The sequence below is a fragment of the Bubalus kerabau genome, chromosome 1, assembly GCF_029407905.1.
Source record: "Bubalus kerabau isolate K-KA32 ecotype Philippines breed swamp buffalo chromosome 1, PCC_UOA_SB_1v2, whole genome shotgun sequence".
In the NCBI taxonomy this organism is placed as follows: Eukaryota; Metazoa; Chordata; class Mammalia; order Artiodactyla; family Bovidae; genus Bubalus; species Bubalus kerabau.
In genome coordinates, this window is record NC_073624.1 from 241,190,663 (window position 1) to 241,211,082 (window position 20,420).

The following is a 20,420-nucleotide window of genomic DNA, read 5'->3' on the forward strand; positions in this document are numbered from 1 at the left end:
GAATGAATAAATGCACTGTGGCATATTATATAACAGAAAATTATTTGGCAACAGAAAGAAATGAAGTACTGATACATGCTATAACCTGGGTGAAATTTGAGAACACCATGCTAACTATAAGAAGCCAGACACTGAAAGACTATATATCTTTTGATTTCATTAAGTGTCCAAAATAGGCAAATCCAGAGAGACAGAAAGGAGATTAGTTGTTGCCTACAGCTGAGGGAAGTCTAGGGGAAATGGGTCTGAGAACTAAGATCCCACGTGCCACGGGGCAACTGAGCCCATAAGCTGCAACTAGAGAGAAGCCTGCCCAATGCATTGAAAGATCCCATGTGCTGCAAGACCTGATGCAGCCACATAAATAAATACTAAGAAAAAGGAAAAAAAGGATCAATATTCGGCCATACATACCCCTGCCATGCAGATGTCACTAAAATAGATCACACTACTCGATATTCAGCCTCAGAATCTTCTCAACGCAGTGTTCTAATCAGCTACCGTACCTTACCACCGATGGTGCAGAGTTAGTGCATAAGCTTAACACCTACTAGCTATGTGTCTGAATTGGGTTGTTTCTAACATCCTGATGAATCTGAGCCTCTAGGTTTGCAATCACAACAGAAACGGTATGGGAGTGGTAGGAAAGGAACACAGGCATTAGAATCAGAAAGTCCTGGGTGTGAATTCCAACAGTGCCACTTACTAGCTTTTGCAATCTTGTGTAAATTAGCTCTCATTGAACCTCAGTTTAGTCTTCTCTATAAAACAGGATCAGGGTCCGATACACATACAGGGTTGTACAAATTAAATTAGATAGTGGTTGTAATGTAGCTTTTGCTTGCACACAGAACACAGACCCATGCAGCAAGTGTGTTCGACACTAGGAGACTTGTCTTCCACCCTGCTATGCCCCCCTCTCCATCCCTCAGAGCAGAGAAGCCCTGACAAGTGTGGCTCCTGACATGTGCTGCCTGAAGTCCCCTCCTCCCAGGGCTGTCTCTTCTGTCAGTGTCAGATGCTTCTCTGCCCTTTCAATGCCCCCGGGGCCTGCCAGCACGTCAGGGAGCTCAGAGCAGCCTCACAGTCTTCTGGGCAAGGCAGAAGCTGGAAAGAACCTTCAGAGATCAGTGAACTGTGGGCTTTCCCTCTGGTTTCACGCTTGGCTTCTGCTTAACAGCAGCAGCACCAGATGCTGGATGCAGGTGTGGATATAGTTTCCTAGAAGCAGGGCTGTAGCTAGGCTTTTTTTTTGTCATTTAGTATAGGTACCCAGAGCCATTGTGGGAAAACTGGGCTTATAATTTCTCTAGGTCCTAGATGGCAAGTTCATGGCCCAAGTATCACAAACCTTCCCACCTCATCCCACCCCCTTACCCCATGCTGTCTGAGAGTGGAATTCTCTGGGAAGTAGACTTTGAGATAGAGATTTGCATGTGAAAAATTTACTAAAGATGCTTTCAGGACCAACAGCAGTAGGGTGGGAAGGAAGCAGCCTGGAGCACTGCAGAAGTTCAATTATGATGTATATGCAACAAAGGTCCCAGTGCATCCTACTGGGAGCTTGGGAGCTGGAGTGACCTGGGCAGCATTGCCTCCTACTCTTGATGTACATTGACCAGTGGGGTGTAGCACTACAACCACGGGCAAGTTCTGGAGAGGCACCCCAATAACACCCTCAGCAGACAGGCGAAGAACAGCTTGATCCTGGAGTCGTAAACCTGCTCGAGGATCCGTCATATGTGGTCATGATATGTTGTATTTCTTCTAAAAGGCAAAATGGAGCTTCAGGATTCTCCTCCAGACTGCTCCAGGCAGCCGTCAGTAATCCATGGGGGCTGACATGCTAGAGAAAATATATGCGTCATCCCTACCCTAATCTTAACCCTTCATTTTGCCAAGTCTAAAGCTGAGGCTTAGGGACTCCCTGGCAGCCCGGTGATTAAGATTCCCCTTCCAAGGTGGGGGTGCAGGTTCAGTCCCTGGTTGGGGTGCTAAGATCTCGCATGCCTTGGGGCCAAAAAACCAAAACATAAAACAGAAGCGATATTGTAACAAATTCAATAAAGACTTAAAAATGGTCCACGTCAAAAAGAAGAGGCTAAAGCTCAGAGAAAGAAAGCCACTTGCTCAAGGCCACACAGATGAGTTAAAATCAAAGGCAGGACTAGAGTACAAGTCCCTTAGCTCTGAAACTGATGCTCTAGACCTGTTCAGATTTAGATTTAAATTATTCAAATTAAATAAAATTAGAGACTGTTTCCAAATCGGGAAAGGAGTACGTCAAGGCTGTATATTGTTACCCTGTTTATTTAACTTATATGCAGAGTACATCATGAGAAATGCTGGACTGGATGAAGCACAAGCTGGAATCAAGATTGCTGGGAGAAATATCAATAATCTCAGATACGCAAATGACACCACTCTTATGGCAGAAAGCGAAGAAGAACTAAAGAGCTTCCTGATGAAAGTGAAAGAGGAAAGTGAAAAAGTTGTCTTAAAATTCAACATTCAGAAAACAAAGATTACGGCATCCAGTCCCATCACTTAATGGCAAACAGATGAGGAAACAGTGGAAACTATGACTGACTTTATTTTTGGGGGTTCCAAAATCACTGCAGATGGTGACTGCAGTCATGAAATTAAAAGACACTCGCTCCTTGGAAGAAATGTTATGACCAACCTAGACAGCATATTAAAAAGCAGAGACGTTACTTTGCTGACAAAGATCCATCTAGTCAAAGCCATGGTTTTTCCAGTTGTCATGTACGGATGTAACAGTTGGACTATAAAGAAAGCTGAGCGCCGAAGACTTGATGCTTTTTGAACTGTGGTGTTGGAGAAGACTCTTGAGAGTCCCTTGGACTGCAAGGAGATCCAACCAGACCATCCTAAAGAAAATAAGTCCTGAATATTCACTGGAAGGACTGATGCTGAAGCTGAAACTTCAATACTTTGGCCACCTGATACAAAGAACTGACTCATTGGAAAAGACCCTGATGCTGGGAAAGATTGAAGGTGGGAGGAGAAGGGGACAATAGTAGATGAGATGGTTGCATGACATCACCAACTCAATGAACAGGAGTTTGAGTAAAGTCCGGTAGTTGGTGGACAGGGAGGCCTGGTATGCTGCAGTCTATGGGGTCGCAAAGAGTTGGACCCAACTGAGCAACTGAACTGACTGAACTGAGAGTTTAGTTTCTCATTTTCACTTGCCATCCTTCAACAAAGCTAGCAGAGGTGATGGAATTCCAGCTGAACTGGTTCAAATCTTAAAAGATGCTGTTAAAGTGCTGCACTCAATATGCCATCAAATTTGGAAAACTCACCAGTGGCCACAGGACTGGAAAAGGTCAGTTTTCATTCCAAACCCAAAGAAGGGCAATGCCAAAGAAGGTTCAAACTACAGCACAATATCACTCATTTCACATGATAGCAAGGTAATGCTCAAAATCCTTCAACCTAGGCTTCAACAGTACATGAACTGAGAGCTTCCAGATGTACAAGCTGGATTTAGAAAAGGCAGAGATCAAATTGCCAACATACGTTGGATCATAGAAAAAGCAAGAGAATTCCAGGGAAGCATCTACTTCTGCTTCATTGACTCCACTAAAGCCTTTGACTGTGTGTATCACAACAAACTATGGAAAATTCTTCAACAGATTGGAATACCAGACCACTTTACCTGCCTCCTGAAAAATCTCTATGCATGTCAGGAAGAACCACTTAGAACCAGACATGGAACAATGGACTGGTTCCAAATTGGAAAAGGAATAAGTGAAGACTCTATATTGTCACCCTGTTTATTTAACTTATATACAGAGTACATGCAGAATGCCAGGCTGAATGACTAACAAGCTGGAATCAAGACTTCCAGGAGAAATACCAATAACCACAGACAGGCAGATGACACCACCCTAATGGCAGAAAGTGAAGAGGAAATAAAGAGCCTCTTGATGAAGGTGAAACAGGAGAGTGAAAAAGCTGGCTTAAAACTCAACATTCAAAAAACCAAGAGCATGGCATCCAGTCCCATCACTTCATGGGAAATAGATGGGGAAACAATGGAAACAGTGACAGACTTTATTTTCTTGGGCTCCCAAATCACTGCAGAGGGTGCCTGCAGCCATGAAATTAAAAGACACTTCCTCCTTGGAAGAAAAGTTATGATGGACCTAGACAGTGTGTCAAAAAGCAGAGACATCGCTTTGCCCACAAAGATTTGTATAGTCAAAGCTATGGTTTTTCCAACAGTCACATATGGATGTGAGAGTTGGATCATAAAGAGGACTGGGTGCTGAAGAATTGATGCTTTTGAATTGTGGTGCTGGAAAAGACTCCTCCTGAGAGTCCCTTGAACAGCAAGGAGATCCAACCAGTCCATCCTAAAGGAAATCAGTCCTGAGTATTCACTGGAAGGACTGAAGCTGAAGCTGAAGCTCCAATACTTTGCAAAGAGCCTGATGCAAAGAGCCTACTCATTGGAAAAGACCCTGATGCTGGGGAAGCTCAAAGGCAGGAGGAAAGGGGGGCGACAGGGGATGAGATGGTTGGATGGCATCACTGACTCAATAGACATGAGTTTGAGCAAACTCCAGGAGACAGTGAAGGACAAGGAAGCCTGGCATGCCGCCGTCCATGGGGTTGCAAAAAGCGGAACGTGATCTGAGTGACTGAACAACAACAACACTTGAAGCACTCAATAGCCACATGTGGCTGATAGCTACTCTATTTGATGAACACACGTTATTAGAACAGTTGCATCATGGAGAAAAATTCTACTGGGCAACACTGCCCTGGACCCACCACCCATGCTGCCCCTTTTTCCTCAACTTCAAAAGTTAGGACATCCCCTAGACACTTTTGTTTCCCTTAGCAACCCATCTGTCAGTGCTTGGTAATGGTGAGTCATGACATGGGATATGTAAATGTGAATGTTAACAGAAATATCTACCTAAGTGCAAGTCCTCCTGGGGCTACTAGGGACCCAGAGATGGATTGTTTTCTGCAAAAGGAAGTCATTATTTGTCAGGAAAGATGTACAGTTCATACTTCATTTACTCATTCATCTATTCAACAAATATTTTATCAAGTTAAGTCTAGATTCAGGCACTAAGCTAGTTACTGGGGATTTGTTGTTATTATTGATGGTTTGGTTGCTAAGTCATGTCTGACTCTCTGCAACCCCATGGACTGTAACCTACCAGGCTCCTCTGTCCATGGGATTTCCCAGGCAAGAATACAGGAGAGGGTTGCCATTTCCTATTCCAGGGTAACTCCTGACTCCGGGATCAAACCCAAGTGTCCTGCATTGCATCTCTTGCATTATAAGCAGATTCTTTACCACTGAGCTACCTGAGAAGCCCAAATACTACTGGTACTTTTGGGAATTTATACATAGCCAACCAAACCTTATCATGACTAAGAATGAAATTAACTCCCTAATAACTCAGCCAACTTATTAAGTTAAATCAAGAAGTTTAACTTAAGAGATTGCCACAATAGAATATTCTAGAGTATTACCATAGTCATTTTCTCAAAGAATGAACCAGAGATCAAATTGCCAATATCCGCTGGATCATGGAAAAAGCAAGAGAGTTCCAGAAAAACATCTATTTCTGCTTTATTGACTATGCCAAAGCCTTTGACTGTGTGGATCACAATAAACTGTGGAAAATTCTAAAAGAGATGGGATTACCAGATGACCTGACTGGCCTCTTCAGAAACCTGTATGCAGGGCAGGAAGCAACAGTTAGAACTGGACATGGAACCACAGACTGGTTCCAAATAGGAAAAGGAGTACGTCAAGGCTGTATATTGTCACCCTGCTTATTTAACTTATATGCAGAGTACATCATGAGAAACGCTGGACTGGAAGAAGCACAAGCTGGAATCAAGATTGCCGGGAGAAATATCAATAACCTCAGATATGCAGATGACACCACCCTTATGGCAGAAAGTGAAGAGGAACTCAAAAGCCTCTTGAGGAAAGTGAAAGTGGAGAGTGAAAAAGTTGGCTTAAAGCTCAACATTCAGAAAACGAAGATCATGGCATCCAGTCCCGTCACTTCATGGGAAATACATGGGGAAACAGTGGAAACAATGTCAGACTTTATCTTGTTGGGCTCCAAAATCACTGCAGATGGTGACTGCAGCCATGAAATTAAAAGACGCTTACTGCTTGGAAGGAAAGTTATGACCAACCTAGATAGCATATTGAAAAGCAGAGACATTACTTTGCCAACAAAGGTCCGTCTAGTCAAGGCTATGGTTTTTCCTGTGGTCATGTATGGATGTGAGAGTTGGACTGTGAAGAAGGCTGAGCGCCAAAGAATTGATGCTTTTGAACTGTGGTGTTGGAGAAGACTCTTGAGAGTCCCTTGGACTGCAAGGAGATCCAACCAGTCCATTCTGAAGGAGATCAGCCCTGGGATTTCTTTGGAAGGAATGATGCTAAAGCTGAAACTCCAGTACTTTGGCCACCTCATGCGAAGAGTTGACTCATTGGAAAAGACTCTGATGCTGGGAGGGATTGGGAGCAGGAGGAGAAGGGGACGCCAGAGGATGAGATGGCTGGATGGCATCACCGACTCGATGGATGTGAGTTTGAGTGAACTCCGGGAGTTAGTGATGGACAGGGAGGCCTGGTGTGCTGCGATTCATGGGGTCTCAAAGAGTCGGACACGACTGAGCGACTGAACTGAACTAAACTGAAACAAAGATATTCTTACAAAATGGGTATCATAACCTGGAACCCAGGTGCTGGGGATACTAAGATCAGTTAGATGCAGGTCTTGCCCTTGGGATCTAGTAGGGGAAACACGAGGTATACCTTGATGGAAGCATCTAGGAGGGACACCTGTAGAAAGTTTTCCAGGTAGGTAAGTGCTTTTGCAACCACAAAGGACAGAGAAGTGAACAGTTGTAGAGTGACTGTGTCCCCCAGGGAACCTTTGGCAATGTCTGGAGACACTTCTGGTTGTCAGAACTGGGGAAAGGGGTGCTACCGGCAGCCTAGTGGAAAGAGAGCAGGGATGCTGCTGACTGTCCTACAATGCACAGGGCAGTCCCCAGGACAAAGAATGATCCCACCCAACATCCTGCTACTGTCAGGGTGGAGAAACCCCGGGCAGGGGCTACACTGGGGATCTGCAGGTGCCACCTTCAGTCCCATAGCCATGAGGAGGGACGGTGAGTAAGAGCACACAGGAACTGAGAAGCTAGGTTAGAGGGCCTCAGGAGGCTATTGAAGAAGCTGAGCAGGTTCAGTGGCAGGATTAGATCTGCACCTGAGAAAAGCCCGTGTTGGGGTCCAGGGTAAGTTACCCCAAAATGTGCCTCAATGGCATATTGATCATTTTGAATTAAACTTTCTTACGAAATGGCCAATGCAAGAGTGACAGTCTGGCCTCCTTTCTGTTTCCCTAAAAACAGGAAATCTCTCTCCTGTGAAAAGGTACATTTCTTGCATCTGGAGGTATAGAAGTGTTGCAGGAAGGGGGACCCCTTCCAGGGGCTGCAAGTGGGCTCCTGTCTAACACTTGGAAGTGAATGATCTGAGGTGAACACACATACTGACAAAGCAAGAGGCTTTGTTGAGAAGGGGAACCCGAGAGGAGAGCAGCAGGGTAAGGGAACCCAGGAGAACCGCTCTGCCCTGTGGCTCAAAGTCTCGGGCTTTATGGTAGTAGTGTTGTCTCTGACCAACCATTCTGACTCAGGGTCCTTCCTGGCGGTGCACGCATGGCTCAGACAAGATGGATTCCAACGAGAAGGATTCTGGGACTTTGGCAGGACACGTGGACTGGCGTCTCCTCTCTTCTTTGGACCTTTCCCAAATTCTTCCGACTGATGACCACTTGTTAATTCTGTGTTCCTTACCAGGACCTCCTGTTGTAAGATAACTCATGCAAGAGGTTATAATCTTGCAGGGCCAAGGCAGGTGGTTTCAGTCAGTGGGTCCCCTAACAGAAGGACACCTTTATCACCAAAGATAAGGAATTAGGGCCGAGAATCCTATATAAACAAACCTTGTTACATCTTTTATTTACTATTCCAAGCCCAAACTCTGTTTAGATTCTTCATTAATTGAGCACCCAAAGCCTAAGTGTCTTTGTACTATCAATTCCTCACAAATATATTGCTTCTTTGTCTAAAAAGTATAAAAGCCGCCTGCTTTGGCCACTTCACTCCTATAGGACCTCTCTGTACACAAATTAAGATGTGTTTCTTTTTCTCCTGTTAATCTGTCTTGTGCCAATTTTATTATTAGTCCAGCCACAGAACTCAGCAAGGATAGAAGGGAAATTTTCCTTCTCCCCGACACCCCTCCTAATTATTGGGTAACCAACAGACTGAAGGGCTTGGAAGCTGGGAGGCCTCGGGAGGCTGTTGATGGTGGTGGCCACGGAGACACAGCAGAGACACAGCAAAGAAGGTGGACTGTGGAGGAGCCATGGCGCCTGGTGAAGGGCTGAGGTAGAACAGGGGAAAACTGAGCACTTGTCACTGCTGTGACTGAATAACTTTTTGTCTAATTGAAACTGAGCAGGACCCTGCAGGGCCCTCCTGGGTACAAAAGGCCCTCTGTGCCCCCTGTTCTTGTTTGCAGAAAAAGGCTTTAGTCTCCTAGGTCTTCCCTGAGTTCCAAAGAGCAGACTCAAGCTGTTACTAATTAGGGAAGTGAGGGAATGCAGAAACAAAGGAAAAGCAGTCAAGAAACATTAGTTCAGCATAGGAGTCCTAGTTCGTCCTCAAGGGATTTACATAACACTCTAACACACAACTTTGAGTTGTTTCGATGGAACTAGGACCCCCACTCAAGTGGAGGATGGTGACTTCACGCTGAGCATAAGCACACAGACCCCAGACTGGTGGGAACTGGGAGGTAGGTGATTAAGATTTCCAAAATACCACCCTGTTATCTCACCACCAATCAATCAGGAGAAAATCCTACCTCATGCCAAATGCTACCTATAAAACCTCTCCGCTGAAAGCCATGGAAGAACTCAGGCCATCTGAGCACAAGCCGCGGTACGTCTTGTGTGGCACCCTGCAAACATACGCTGCACTTTCCTTTAGCACAGCCCGTGGTGTCAGCATATTGGCTTTGCTACATGTCGGGCGAGTGAACCCAAATTCAGTTCAGCAACGTAATTAGCTGCTTAATGTCTTTCTTCTTCCCCACTAGACTGAAGCTCCAAGAAGGCAGGGATGGCACATCTTTTCCTTCACTTCCTGGACCTGGGCAAGTTAATTCTTTTGAGCTTTGGTTTTCCCATTTATAAAATGCAGATGACACTGGCAACCCTCCTTCTTAACTAAGTATTAGGATTAAATGGACAATCCAGCAATTCCACTTCTGGGTTATAAAGAAAAAATGCTGCCATTCCAGTTTTCCATGAATTTAGCCACTAGTCACTGCTGTCACCCACCTGAGGGTAATTCAGGATGGAGAAGATAAAACAGGAAGCATTCTGTGCTTTAGATATACTGGCCTCTAGAGAACTCAAGTGCATATGTAACGAAAAATGTCAAACTACCCCATACGTTGCTGTTGCTGTTGCTTTAGTTGCTAAGTCGTGTCCGACTCTTTTCTTACCTGGTGGACTGTAGCCTGCCAGGCTCTTCTGTCCATGGGATTTACCAGGCAAGAATACTGGATTGGATTGCCATTTCCTTCTCCAAGGGAATCTTTGCGACCCAGGGATCGAACGTGTGTCTCCTGCATTGGCAGGCGGATTCTTTACCGCTGAGCCACCAGGGAAACCCTTACTCCATACATAAGAAAGTACTAAAATTGTTAACTTGAGATGTCTGTTCTTTGTGATTAGCAGTAATCTTTCCATGCTTGATTACATATTTCCCCAGCAAAAAGTCTATATACATTCTGCCTCCTCCCTTTTCAGAGCAGTTTCTCAGAGGTATCTGAGAGGCTGCATTCCAGGCTAGAGTCCACAGTAAGGTCCCTAAATAAAACTTGACTCACAACTTTTACATTATGCATTTTTCTTTCAGTTGGCAGAGTATATACCCAAAAGAACTGAAAACAGGAACCTAAACAGATATTTGTATATCCATGTTCATAGAGAGTACTTTCAGTACTATTCAAAATAACAAGAAGGTAGAAGCAACCCAAATATCTGTCAGTGAGTGAATGGATCAACAAAATGTGGTCCATACATACTACAGAGTATTACTCATATGTGACTAAATGAGATTCATACGTGACTAAATGAGATTTTCATAATGCTACAACATGAGCCTTAAAGACAACAAGCTAAATGAAATCAGCCAGACACAAAAGGACAAATATTTTGTGATTCCACTTTTATGCTAGAATAGGCAAATTCATAGAAATAGAAAATAGAACAGTGGTTACCAGAGGCTGGTTGCACCACAGTGTGAATGTACTTAATGCCACTGAATCGTATGTTTAAAAATGGTTAAGACAGCCAGTTTTATGCTGCATATATTTTACCATCACCACAACAAAAAGCTTTTTGTGTGTGTGTGCTGTGTGTTGGCTTCTGTGGCATGCAGGCTTAGTTGCCACATGGATGTAGGTTCTTAGTTTCCCAACCAGGGATCAAACAAGTGTCCCCTGCATTAGAAGGCAGCTTCTTAACCACTGGACCACCAGGGAAGTCCCAACAAAAAGATTAAATGAGATCATTTTATAAGGCCTCTTAGCATAGGAATATTCATTATTCTCATTTTTTTCCCCTATGAATGTTCTAATAAAGGGAGGAACCAAGAGCCAGGGGAGCAGAAGCAAATTTTATATTTGCTCTGGGGTTACATTGAGCCTTGTTTCTTCAAATTGTCATACAAGCTGGCTCACTGTCTGTTGTCGCCCCAGGGACCATTCACAGCTGAGATAACACTGGAGTGAGGCTACAGGATGGAGGGTACAGGTCTGGGAAGCCAAAGCTATGGCTTCTATAAGCCTGAAACCAGCAGGACTATCAGTCTCTAGAAGGGTCTCCACACCCTTCCAGGGCAGGAGCTGGGGTGGGGGTGGGGAGTCCACCTGGGTCTTGCCCCCTAACAGCCTGAGGGTCCATCCTTTGTCTTCACCAGGCAGGGATTTCTGGGCCTTGAGACATTTGCATTTGGTATCTTGACTGCTGACCTGCCAGCAGCTGCTAAACCATGATATGCTCTCTCTGAAACTCAATGGGCAGGCAGCAAATAAGTCAACCTGGCCTTCCCAGCTTTTGTGTCATAATTCGTATTTTATTCCTTGTGTAGACAGAAAATAGCCAGAGCACCTGCTCTTAGAGGTGTCAGTTGCCACCAGGTGTCAGTTGCTCTTAGAGGTGTCAGTTGCAACATTATATGTATACCATTTTAGGGGAAAGATTTTTAGCAGCCTTAATCTAACCCACTCATTTCACATCACAGCAAAGCCAGCACCATGCCAGAGAAGTCTACAGACTCGGGTTCAAATCCCAGCTGTCTACTTACAAACTCTGCAACTCAGAGCAAGTTCTTTAACTTCTGGAAACCTCATTCGTTCTCAGTAAAATAAGGATTATGGTACCTTTCTCTTGGAGATCTTCTGAGGAATGAACTCCAAGGCAGCTGGCTGGAGGGAAGCTTGGCTGCAACTCCTCCAAGAATGCCACCTGCACGAACCCCACCTTTCTGCACTCTCACCTGGTGTTACTGTCTCCCTGACATTTATCCTCACCTGAGATTGTCTATGCGTATACTTGTTGGTTTTATTCTTCACCCTTCCTCTGCCAGAAAGTAACTCTGACCCACGTGGTTCAGCACCAGAGGCTAAATCTAGCACATTGATGGCATTTAGTAAATGTTTGTGAAATAAATGACACTCAAGAGTCACTCTGGGGTTACACTGAGCCTTGTTTCTTCAAATTGTCATACAACACATGGGCACTTTAGGTAAATTATTTCAGTAACTGTTAAGTCATCAGCCTAAGAGAGATACATTTAGCTGTGTGGACCAGAAATAGTTCATATCTCCAAGAAAAGGAGAGAAATAAAGGCCTTTGTACCAGACACTCCTCTGCTGGAACCCAGTGTCTAGGTAACCTGGGAGAAGCCCTGTGTTTCTGAGGGTGAAGGTGGGAAGAAGATGGATGTAAAGAGGATAAGGCTGAGTGGGGGAATAAAACAACCCAGAGTGGGACTGGGTTTTCTAGGATTCTGACTCTTGTCTAGGCAGTACATTGTGGACTTGGGTTCTTAGAAATCACTGTGCCAAACCAGGGCAGCTTAGCAGTGAAATACATAGGCTCTAGGTCCTCGGACCATCCCTTACCTCCTGTGTGATCCTGTAACCACAGAACCAGGCCACACTGGCTCTATCCTGGTCCTAACAAGACACTGAGCTGTTTTTCAGAAGTGATAAACAAAACTGCAAGCCATGCAGAAACACGTGCAGAGGAGAAAATTTTGACCTCAAACAACACCTGGAACCAAATTCACCTTCCACCCTTCCACCCACAGAACCAAAGGACCGGGACAAGACTGGAACTTGAAAGCTGGAATCCAGAAGAGAAGGACTGGTTGTCCAGGAATATCTGGTTGAAGCCCCTTTCCCACACCTGACCCTAAATGGCCAGGTTCCAGAGCCCTCCAATCAGAATCTGCCTGGCCAGGGCTTTAGCATACCAACCCCTGGTTTTCTTGACAGTCCAGTGGCTAGGATTTTGTGCTTCCAATGCAGGGGCCACAGGTGTGATCCCTGGTCAGGGAGCTAAGATCTGGCATGCACCGAGGTGAGGCCAAAAACAAACAACAAAAAGAAGCGTACCAGCCTTCCTCCCCTAATTCATAAAAATTTGACAGAGCCGCCAAATGGGGAAACAGATTAGAGCTGATCCACCTGTCTCCTTGCCAGCCCACCATGAGATACAGCTCAGTCTTTTCTCAAAGCCTGGTGCCATAGTATCAATTTCTATGCATGTCGTGCAGTGAGCCCTTTGCTCAGTAACAACCTGAAGTCAGGTGCGTTTCCTCTCCGGGTTTCAGTTTTCTCATCTGTGAACTGGGATGATAATAATACAAGGTACTTTACAAAGATAATTACAAAGTTATCTTGTAGTTGAATGAGATCAGTCACCCAACAGTCAGCATGGTGTGCTATTGAAATATATTTCTATTTCTGAGATGAAGCCACTTCCGCCTGGGATACCAAGTCAGCAAACCAAAACCCAGATAACTTCCATGTCCCTGTAAATGTTCCACCTGACCAGACACACAGTATGCCCAGGCAGCCAATCACCAAAAGCCATACTAACCTTGGGCTCTATACTTATTTCCTTGTTCCTTATTCTTTATCCTATAAAAGCTTCGTACCTTCTGGCCCATTTTGCAATTCTATGGACCCTTAGGAACAGGGACTTCCCTCTTCATTAAGTGTTAACGTTTTTGTATCACCTGAATTGTCTTCTTTAGTCATTTTTAACAGCACTCAGCACAGGAGAGCAACAGAATCATCCTTAGCTATGTTTTCATTCAGGTGAAATGTTGAGATCCAGCATAGAGAGAGACATGACTGTCAGTTGGTGGCAGGGCTTAGAACTCACTGCTCTCCATTCCTGCTGTGTCCACTCTCTGTGGTGGCTGTCATCTCTTGTCCCCAGGGCCTTAGGTCTAAGAGGGGAGCCTGAATATGTAAAAAAATAAATCTCAGTTACAAGCTCAACCACAGTTCAAAAGCATCAATATGAACTGTGGTGCTGGAGAAGACTCTTGAGAGTCCCTTGGACTGCAAGGGGATAAAACTAGTCAATCCTAAAGGAAATCAACCCTGAATATTCATTAGAAGGACTGATGCTGGAGCTCCAATACTTTGGCCACCTGATGCAAAGAGCCTACTCATTGGAAAAGACCCTGATGCTGGGAACCACTGAGGGAAGGAGGAGAAGTGGGCAACAGAGGACAAGATGGTTGGATGGCATCACTGACTCAATGGACATGAACCTGAGCAAACTCTGTGGGATAGTGCAGGATAGGGAAGCCTGGCAGGCGGCAGTCCATGGGGTGGCAAAGAGTCAGACACGACTTAGTGATGAACAACAACACAAGGATGACAAATGAGGCTTAGTATGTACAGTAAAGTAGATGCATGTCTTACGATGTTAGGTCTTCAGAAAGGACCCCTATCCAGAATGACAGTAACGAATATAGTGTATTGAGTGCTTTCTCATATGTGTAAGACATAGTTTGACTGTCTAAAACGATTATGTTATTTAGTCTCCAGCAACCCTAGCAAGCAGGATCTGTCATCACTCCCACTTTATAGATGTGGGAATTAAGGCCATAAGAAGTTTAACTGATTCAAGGCCATAATAAGAAAGTTTTGGGACTTCCCTGATGGTCCAGTGGCTAAGACTCCACACTCCCAATGCAGGGGACTTGGTTGCGATCCAGATTCAATCTCTGAGGAACTAGATGTGCAACTAAGCGTTCACATGCCCCCAACTAAAGATACGGTATGCCAGAACTAAGACCCGGCTCAGCCAAAATAAATTAATTAAATAAATATTTTTAAAAGTTCTAGGGAATTCCCTGGCAGTCCAGTAGTTAGTGGCATGGGTTCAATCCCTGGTCTGGGAACTAAGATCCCACAAGTCACAAGGCATAACCAAAAAATAATAATAATGAATATAAAATTTTTTTTAATTGAAAATAAGAAAGTTCTAAGTGGAATTATGTGGCATTCTGTCCTTACCCTACCACAGATTGACGTTCCAGTATTAAAAAGTCCTCCTGTGGATCATAATATCTTTTTTTTCCTCTTGTGTTTTTGGCCATAATATATGGCTTGTGGGCTTTCCCAGGTGGTGCAGTAGTAAAGAATCTGCCTGCCAATGCAGGAGATGTGGGTTTGACCCCTGGGCCAGGAAAATCCCCTAGAGGAAGAAATGGCAACCACTCCAGTATTCTTGCCTGGAAAATTCCATGGACAGAGGAGCCTGGCAGGTTGCAGTCCACGGGGTTGCAAAGAGTTGGACGTGACTAAGCAACTTGCACACACGTGCTTGGACACACGTGCGCACAATACTGCTTGTGGGATTTTAGTTCCCCAACTAGAGATCAAACCCAGGCCTCAGCAGTGAAAGCATAGAGTCTTAACCATTGAACCACCATGGAATTCCCAGATCATTACATCCTATATACTATACTTACTATAACATATAAGACTATACTAAGCCCTGGCAATTATGTGCATATTCAAAATGTATGAATCTGTTCACAGTAGAATCTCAGTGCTGACAGGACTATTAGCAATAATAACAGCTAATATCGTGTCAACTATTCTGGCAAGTTCATGTAAATTTTATAAACAAGACCACAAAGTAGGAATGATTATTATTCTTGTCCAACAGAGGCAGAGAGAGGTTAAGTAAGTGGCCACTGGAATGGCATGGCTGATGGCGAATAAGCAGAGCAGGGGGTTGAACCCAAGCAAGCCCCAGGCAATTCTGTGTCTTCACCTTGCCTGTCCTCACTCTCGGTAAATGACCTGCCCTGCCCTGCTTGATAATCTGTTTGAAGGTTCAGGTGACCCTTTGTGAATCTGAACAAAATAAAAAGTCATAAATACTCTCCTTAAACACATAACTCTTTGTGATTTTAGGGACTTTCCAAAGCCTCTGTCTGATATTTATCAGAAAACCTACCAAAAGGAATCTCAGCTCAACCTAGACCCTCTACTTCTAATCGCCCCACAACACCCTCATCATTGGCCTTCAACCTTGCTTGACCATCTCTAAGACTGGAAACATCCTACCTCCCAGGCAGCTAATTCTTCAAACAGCAAGATTCAGTAGCAACTTCTCCCCTCTGCCGAGATGATGGTGCCTCCCAGAGCTCAAGCACAGAGCCTGGAGCCTTGGAGAGCACGTCAGCTCCCAGATGGCTCTTCAGAGGACAGCCCTGGGTCTGTCCCATCCTACCCTTGCTTCCTAGAAAGCTTCTGATAGGCAGGGAACCCAAGCCTCTCATCCAGTTCCTTATCTCCCTCTCGAAGCAAGAGAAGTAGAGATGAGGGCAATGCTTCAGAAAGGATGTCCTTGTCCCTGCTGGTGTGGATGGAGAAGGGAGCCTAAAGACCCTTCTCGATCCAAGAAGTGCATGTGGATACCCTCCCACTGGCTTGCTATGCATCCTTGGTCAGAGACTGGACTAGCACCTTTCTGGGCCCAGGTTAGTCCTTTTGCAAAACTGCAGCGGGGATGGGGGTAATTATATTGAGGTTGCAAACCCAAATGTTCACTGGGGCCAAGCTAATGATAGAAATATCCAGGAGTATTTATTACCTCTACAAGAAAAAGTTTCTCTTCTGATTTCCTTAAAACACGCCACTCTCATTTTCTATTTCTTATGGAGCTCTGGAGGCAAACTAAAGTAATGAAGACAAAACTGCCAATGGTGAAGAAAATGGCAAGGGGCACTTGGTCTCAGTGGAGGGGACAAAAGGGGACTGTAGCCCCTTTCCTGTCTGCAGGGGCAGCTGAGGGATGCTGACTCTGTCGACAGGAGCGGCTGACCCTCAGCAGCACCCATGTGGACCCGCAGGTCTGGTATTAGCGGATCTTACGTGCTTTCTAAAAAAAACCGGACACATTAATTTCTATGTGAAACCTCCCAGTTTTTAGAACGTTGGCTCAAATTTTTCTTAAACAGTGGGAGAGCCAAATACAACATGTTCTGATCTGCAATCCACCAGCCTGCAATCTCTGGAGCCGGTATTTTTAAAGCTTTTCTGCTGAACGTTCTCTGGAGGAGAAGTGAAGAGAGGAGGAGGACAGGAAGGAAGGAAGATGGCAGGAGCCGCAGGGGAATCTCTGAGACCTGGTTTGGCCTCTGCTGAGCCTCAGAACCTCTGCTGGTTCAGCAAAGGGGAGAGGGAGGGGGAGCGGGGGGTCCTTTCCAGGCTGGGAGGCTGTGTTTACTAAACTAGCCTTTCCTCTTGATTTCAGTTCTCACTCGGGAGAAACATAATGGCCCCAGGCCTCAGGAGTGTCTGAGCAGGTCTGAACAGGAGGCTCTGGTTTGTGGTTGGAGAGGCGGTGCCCTGGCTGCCGGGCTGATGGAGAGAGGACAGGACAGGAGAGGAGAGGGGGCCCAGCATCCTAGGGCAGAGGGGGCCCTAGGCCTCAGCCTCAGGCTGGACCGCTGCCTGCTCCCTGGCTTGCTTCTAGCTCCCAAGGAGCCCTGGATATCTTTCCAACTGTGTCAAGGAGGGAGTTTATAGCCCATGGTCAGCATGGCTGACTGCCAACCTGGCAGGTGGCCAGAACCCAGAGCACATTGAAAAGGAGTATAAACAAGGCCCCTGGTGGGCAGCTGTGACCCAGAATCTTCCAGTAGAAGAGAAGCAATCAGGGAAGAGGAACACTAGAGGGACCCTGCCCCCTGCCTCTCAGGCTCCCAGGACTCGGCCAGCAGCACGGACAGAATGGGCACCAGGCAAGCAGCCATCATAAAAGAGCTGCAGGAGTTCACTTAAGGGGCCTTTCAGCCTCTGAGATGCTGTGAGCCCATGACTGTGATTCAGCTTTTCTCTCTGTATAGAGGGCATCTGTGGTTGCCCCTCGCCTGGGATCCATTGTGCTCCTTTTGTTGGCAGCACCCTAGTTATCTTTCTAGAAGCCACCCCTCCTCCACTCACAGCCCATGTGGATCAGGTGAGGCTAACCTGGTCTTCCTTCCTTCCTGGATCCAGGATGGGCAAATGGGTCAGGCCTGGCCTGACTGATCAGCCCATTTCTTCTTCTGCTGGAGACCAGCAGAAGCCTCTGATGGCTTCTGGTCTCATTCCATGAGACCACCCCAAGGAATTTTGCTGGAACTTTTGGGAAAAGAGACATTGTCAGCAATCAGCTTCCTGAACAGCTGGAGGTGCTTGGAGACCATCTGGCCATGACACAGGGGCAGCTTGCTTGAGGAAGACACCATCACAGAAGGAGACCCCATGGAAAGAGAGGTAGAGAACCAGACAGAGGTAGGGAGAGGGGACCAGACTGATGGATACATGGATGTGTATAAGAGACAGGAGATGTGATACCTGATGCTATAGTTAGAGCCTCTGGATCTAGTTTTAACTGATGAAGTATTGAATCCCTAGACTTTTCAGAAAAAGAGTCAAGAATATGCCACTGTGGCATAAAAATTACTTTGCGCAGAAGGCATTTTGAGTTCCTGATATTTTTTTATCTGTTTAAAAACACAGCTTCTGAAAAGAACTCAATTGTCCTAAATCCCTCCCTGGGGAGCAACAAGGGACGATTGATCAGAGAAGAGAATTACCCACATAAACAGACATTGTCATAAAGTGATCGTATCTCCCATCTAGCCTCCTAAAGGCCCATTTCTCTTTCCTCATAGTCATTTGTTTTCCTGGACGTGCCCTTCTCTCTCCTCCCCCTCCCCAGTTAAGATGGTACATATACCCCAAATTCTAATCACATTCTTGAGTCACATTTTTCTGTAAATGCCTAGTTGTTGTGAATAAACCTATCTATTTTTCTTAATAATTTGTCTGTTGCTGGTTTAATCTGCAGGCCCCCAGTTATTAACATAAGAGGGTAGAAGAAAAGTTTTTCCTCCCTTACCTCAGTTATATAAGCAAAAAAACAAACTACCTCTGACATCAGTTTCTAGGACTCCAACATTTCATAAGAGATTATATAATTATATTTTGTAAATCTATCATTTAATCTATAATTTGCTTAAGGAGTAAATTCTACTTAATCTACATTTTTTTTTCTTTAGGCCACAGAGAAGCCGGCAATGACCCAGGCCTCTGAAATCCTGCCCTGGTTGCCTGAAACTAGAGGTGTTTTCCCAAGAAGGCTCAAGGATCCTGGCTGCATTCCTACCCTGCCTGAACACCCAGCATATATCCTAGACAGCCCTAGTCAGTGCCTAGACCTGCGAAAGAGAATGTCATAGGTCCCCGCAGTGCCTTTATTCATTCGTTAATTCAGCACACATTTATGGAGCACCAACTCTGTTCAGAAATGAAGTTCTTATCCTCAGAGATCTAGAATTTGGTGAGAAAAACAGATCAATCAGAAGAATTTCATCAGAATGTGACGAGTGCTATGCTAGAAATAAACACAGAGAAGGGACCTCCAGACTGGGGAGAGTGACAGGCACGTTGCAGAAGCTTCCTAAAGGAAGTGACCCCTGAGAAGAATTCCACAGGATGAGAACGAGTCAGCCCAGCTGGATAGAGGGTAGAGGATGTGCTTTCCAGGCAGAAAGGAACAGGAGATACAAATTCCAGGGGGTGGGCGGGGCTTCGGCCTGCCAGTAGGACAGACCAGGAGAGACGGGAGCAGGAGGAGGTGCAAGGGATTGCCATCAGGGAGCAGGACCTGTTTGACAAGCTGGTTTGGATGAGCACTGCTTCCTGTGTGTGTGATCACACAGATAGTTCAGCACCAAACATGAGGCCAAGGCAAAGCCTGACTCATGCCTCAGAGGAAAAACAAAGCAGAGGATCCTCAGCCAGGGCCCTGGGTCAAGAGTGTGCAACAGAGCCCCACCGCACAAGTATTGGGGATCTCTGCCCACAGAGGGAGCTTGGCCCTCCTTATTGGAAATGACTGAAGGCAGGGCTCAGAATCTCGTCTTCCATCTCCTCTCCCACTCCTTTCTCCTTGAGCTCTGCAGGGCGTGTGAGATGGGAGTGATCATAGGTAAAAGCAGGTACTTTGGGCCAGGCAACCCTGGGCTCCAGTCCTATATAATAGCTGGGCCATGAACCCTCAACCTCTTCCTCAACCTGTGTCTCCTCCTCTGCAAACTAAAGCTAACAATAGTACTGATTCAATAAAGGAAAGCTTATCTGGTGAGTCATGAATTCATCCATTTACTTTTTTTTAAAACATTGTCTCATAGCATCCCTCTCTTCTGGGATCCATACCATGCTATGTCCTCTGTTAAGACTTTCAGTCACAGGGACTTCCTTGGTGGTCCAGTGGCTAAGACCCAGGCTCCCAATGCAGTGGGCCTGGGTTCAATCCCTGGTCAGGGGATTGAACACATGCTGCAACTTCATGCCACAACGAAGATTAAAGATCCTATGTACTACAGCTAAGATTGTGCTGTCAAATAAATTAAAAAAAAAAGACTTTCAGTCACAGAACTTTGGCCTCTTCCATGCCACAGGGATGGGGCATGGACTGTGCCCAGCCAGTTATACTGTCCTCTTTTGGCAACAGTGGTTGATTCCTAGGGTGGATTAGAGACTCAAGTGTGCCAACCAGAGTCTGGATCTCTCCTCCCTGGTGGTACTGACCTGGAAGAATATGAGTCTGGGGAGAGCCCGTCTACCTGTGGGTGAAGTCACTGCTTAGAAGGAAACAGAGCTAAGATAATGGCAATGATAACCACCATCACGATGATGGCATCATCATGCATTGCTGCTG

At 45.5% G+C, this 20,420-nt stretch overlaps 1 protein-coding gene across 2 annotated transcripts in view; it reads right to left on the reverse strand.

The window, feature by feature from the left end:
- PWWP2A (PWWP domain containing 2A) overlaps positions 1-20,420 on the reverse strand; it is a 114,444-nt gene that overhangs the window by 78,039 nt on the left and 15,985 nt on the right. The window contains exon 1 of one of the 2 annotated variants that reach the window (XM_055561321.1): positions 415-1,090. The exons of the other annotated variant lie outside the window; for it this stretch is intronic. The gene's annotated coding sequence lies outside the window, so the exon portion shown is untranslated. Of the gene's footprint in view, positions 1-414; positions 1,091-20,420 lie in introns of those variants that run through there. 2 annotated transcript variants of the gene reach the window in all.